The sequence below is a fragment of the Galeopterus variegatus genome, unplaced genomic scaffold (assembly GCF_000696425.1).
Source record: "Galeopterus variegatus unplaced genomic scaffold, G_variegatus-3.0.2 Scaffold4535, whole genome shotgun sequence".
In the NCBI taxonomy this organism is placed as follows: domain Eukaryota; kingdom Metazoa; phylum Chordata; class Mammalia; order Dermoptera; family Cynocephalidae; genus Galeopterus; species Galeopterus variegatus.
This window is the reverse complement of record NW_007730646.1, coordinates 1-4,770: the sequence shown is the minus strand read 5'-3', so window position 1 is coordinate 4,770 and position 4,770 is coordinate 1.

The window sequence follows — 4,770 nt, the reverse complement described above, 5'->3', positions numbered from 1 at the left end:
CATCACCATCATCATCTCCATCATCACCATCACCATCATCATCTCCATCATCACCATCACCATCATCATCTCCATCATCACCATCACCATCATCATCTCCATCATCACCATCACCATCATCATCTCCATCATCACCATCACCATCATCATCTCCATCATCACCATCACCATCATCATCTCCATCATCACCATCACCATCATCATCTCCATCATCACCATCACCATCATCATCTCCATCATCACCATCACCATCATCATCTCCATCATCACCATCACCATCACCATCTCCATCATCACCATCATCATCTCCATCATCACCATCACCATCATCATCTCCATCATCACCATCACCATCACCATCTCCATCATATCACCATCATCATCATCACCACCATCAGGCCATTGTAATAATAACAGTAACAATAACCAGTATTTATGATCACTTCCATAGGCCAAATACTAGGCCAAGGACTTTAGATTATCTCATTTAATTTTCATAACAATTTAAAAAGCCATCCGTTAGAAAGTAGAAAGCTTAGATTTACTCCCCTGTCTGTCTGGCACCAGGGCATGTGCTTTTATCCATGATATTTTTCAATCACTCTTACAGTTTTGTCTGCAACAGGGCCCCCATCTCTGGGACAAAGCTTAGCCCAGTTTCATAGCTGAGGCAGAAAATAGAGCAAAACCTCAGGGCCACCATCTAGTAAGGCTTGGAATTGGTCTTGCTACCCATAAAGTTGGTATCTATTTTGTCAGGAATGACCCTTGGAGGATTTTGAAAATGACCGTTTTTTTCCCCTCTACTCTTTCTTCCCATCCGCTGACTTTCTTATCTTGCTTGCTAAATAGGAGAACAAGGCTGAGAAGCTAATCAGTACTTTACAAAGCTAACAGTTCTTTCTTTGAGACTTGTAGAGTTTTGTGAAGTGATCAAGGCCAAATGACTGGAAGCTGACTTTGGGGACCAGCCAAGTCAACCAGAGCTCTGGGAAGTGAAACTATGTAAAAGACTGCAGAAAAGATGATTCTACACTGAAGCAAATCAAAATCTTGCAGGGACCTGAGATAACAGAGAAGATGAGAACAGAAACCGGAAGCAGCCTTGGCAAGACCTTGTACCTGACTCATAGACACAGGTTCCTTGTAGATCACGTACTCTTATCTCCTGCTTTTCACCTCCCACATTCCATTCCCTCAACCCCTCCTTTAAAAACCCCTCAGTAAATCTAAGTCCTTGAGATAGGGTAGCCTACCATCCCCTTCAGCTGAATACATCTGTTTCTCTAACACCAACCATTTGACTTATGAGTCTGTTTTTCTTTACTTCTCAAGGGGGCAGGCAGCTGGATCTGAGTTCAGTGTTACTTTTACCTCAGTTTATTTTATCAGGGTGGTTAAGCCCAACTAGTTTCTTTCAGTTACTTTTGTCAGAGCCATGGGGTAATCATGCGTCCTGTGGGTGTCATGACTGAGGAGTGGAAAAGTAACAAAAAGTCCCATGCAGGGAAAATAGAGTTGGTTTGGTTCACAGGCCTATCCTGTCTCACCATCACTACTTACATGTGTATGTGACTCTTTGACATTCAACCATATAATTGACATTCATACATGTTATTGACAGTGATGGTTCCAATACTAGCCAGTTAACAAGCATCAAAGAACAAAATTATAACAAATTTAGTTGAAGATCTCAATCAGTTTATTGCAATTCTAGAATTGTGCAACTTGTTATTCTATAAAATAGAATAACTGTTCCAGTGAGCTGAGCAGAAGAGGTTGATTTTATAGACAGAAAAAGGTCTGAAGAAAGCAGAAATAACAAAAAGAATGGATTGGTCATTTCAAAGTTACTTTCCTTGTAAGGTGGGGACAGGAAGACAGAACAGCAGAAAAATAGCTGACCAGTTAATAACAGATTATTTCAGGCTATCCCTTTTGAGGGAGGATTAAAGCAGGGAACTTCATTATCATACAACTGGCTGTTACCTTTCCCTCCGGAAGGTCAGACCACAGCCTAAGTGACATGGAACTTAGTAGAGGTGACTCCATTTGATTTTTAGTCTGGTCTTTTGGGACCTAGTGCAGGAATTTAGTCCAGAACATATGGCCTCCAATAATTTTTATTTAACTCAAGGAATGGCAGGCTTTCTATGTGCTTAGAACTTGATATATTCAACAATCTATAGGTAAGAAAATTGATTTGATAAGAAACATATACATTCATGATTGTGTACTCAAAATTCTTTTTTCATTGTAAATGGGGGTCAGAAAATCCTTAAAAATTATACTCTAGAGGTTAGCTGTGAGAAGTCATCAAAGGGAAACTGCGATGGGGAAGGAAGGCACTGAAGTCAGAACAAGAGCTGCCTCTCTTTGTAAATGAACTGTGAGTAGGTAGTCATCAGATTAAATAGGGAGTTTGATAGATGGCTCAGCTGAAGAGTTGAGACATCTTCTGCACACACAAGAGTCTGGCCTGAGGCTGGAGGCTCAGGGACATGGCGTCCACTAGAGGCCATGTGGCAGCTAGCTCAGTCATAGAACTATGCTACAGTAGACACGCTTCGGAAGAGATGAACTGGAAGGAAGGAACGGATTAGAGAACAAATGGCCGGCGCTCCACTGGGTAGAACCCCGGAAACCTCCACCTCATTGAAGAAGCACTGCGTCCATCCCTGCGGACAGCACCAGGGCCTAGGGAGGGATGCTCTCCCCTGATCTGAAGGGCCAAGACTGAGGGAAGAACTGAGGGACAGTGGCTATGGCCAGAGAAGTTTAGAGCCTTCCACCTGGGCTTCTACCAGAGGGACCTACCTCCTGAGCATGCTACCAAAGCTCTCTGCAGGTCAATCCAAAGCTTGCTTCAATCAAGATTCCAAAGTCTCTTTAACTTCCAGGCGAGAAAACGCTAAGGTGAAAGGGACAACTAGAAGATGAGGGCCCCCAAAATACACCTGTGGGGGCCAGCTGTGGCCAGGTGAAAGTGACTCTGCTTCAGGTTCTGTGCTTCTGTGTATTCTTTCTTTAAAAAAGATTTGTCTTTATATGTAATGGCAACTTTTGCAATTATTAAGCTAATGTATGCCCTCCTAGTTTGGGAGCATATTTAGATTTCTCATTTAACAAACTACAACCAGCTGGGTAATTTTCCTGCAGATGTCACCTCTTGTGGGACAGGAAATGAAAGGAGGCTTTGAGATAGTGCTTGGGACACTGAGGAGCAGAGGCTTCTGTGGTGCTTTAGGTATCTGGTTGTGCAGGGAGGGATGGACAGAAGAAAGGACAGAGAGATGGACCCATACTAAGATAACGGATGGACAAACAGACTGCCTCCCCCACCACAGGATGTATGTCGGGCCTGTGCTGGGGGAGGATGCATGTGGGGGATGGGGGAACCAGGGTCGTGGGACCTGGCACTTGTTCTTCCTCTGCAGCGTGAGATCATCACCCTCCGCATGCACGTGGCAAGTGAGGGAGTGGTGGCAGTGCCTGTGGCCGGGCAGTGGACTCCTGGGCTGGAGCAGAGCCTGAGGTTCAGACCCCCTGTGCCTCAGGCTCTGCAGAGTTCTACACCAAATTGACCAGGTGCACTGTCAGGGGCACCATGTGGCTGCAACCCCGGCGCCTCTCCCGGGAGTTCTTCTGGAGAGGAAGTACGCTCGCCACTCCCTTATACCTGGGGTGGTTAAATCAGACTGTCCTGGAAGGAGGCGAGACCTCAGCGCTTTTGGACTTACCACAAGAATATGAAGAGAACTTTTTAAAAATATTGAGAACCATTCCAAATATACAAAAGTAGATAATAAAATAAAATAATTATATATCCAATGCTCAGATTAAACAAACAATGAAGCTTTGCCATATTCACTTCAGATTAAAAACAAAAGCTTACTTGTGCAGCACAAGTCTACTTTAAATCCACTTTTGTTCCCTCCCTACTTCCATCCTTCCTCTACCTGTTCTTTTACAGGTGGCCTGCACCTTCTCACTCATGTGCTCGCATGTTTACTATGCGTGTATATGTCCATTGTGCAGCACAAGTCTACTTTAAATCCACTTTTGTTCCCTCCCTACTTCCATCCTTCCTCTTCCTGTTCTTTCACAGGTGGCCTGCACCTTCTCACTCATGTGCTCGCATGTTTACTATGCGTGTATATGTCCATAAATGATATAAAGTACTGGTGTGTTTAAAATTTATATAAATGTTATCACAGTCTATGTGTTCTTCAATTCCTCCCAACATTAACCTTTTAGAGTTATCCATTTGATACTGTAGAATTAGATCTAGCTCATTTGTTTTAATTTCTATTTCTCCCTATATATATGCATATATATATATAATATACATGGTATATACATATAATATTTTATATATATATGATATTCATACATTTTAATTTATCCATTTTTCTATTAAAAGGAGTTTGGTTTGTTTCTAATTTTTCGCACTGTCACATTTAATTTTTAAATTAAATTAGAGTTTATTTCTGTATAATGTGTGAGGTAGGATTTTCACTTGTCACAGTGTCATTATGGAATAGAATATCTTTTCCTTTACTGCTTTTTAAAGCTCCCTGTGTTCTATTTCAAGTGTGGATATACCAATAGGTCTGGTTTGACCACTCTAGTGTCCCATTAATCTATGTGTCTATCTCTGAACCAACATAGTACTATTTTAATTATTATAGATTTACAGCAAAATTGGATATCCGATAGGGCAAGACCCACACTTATATTCTTCAAAATTAGAAAGCTGTGATTTAGATA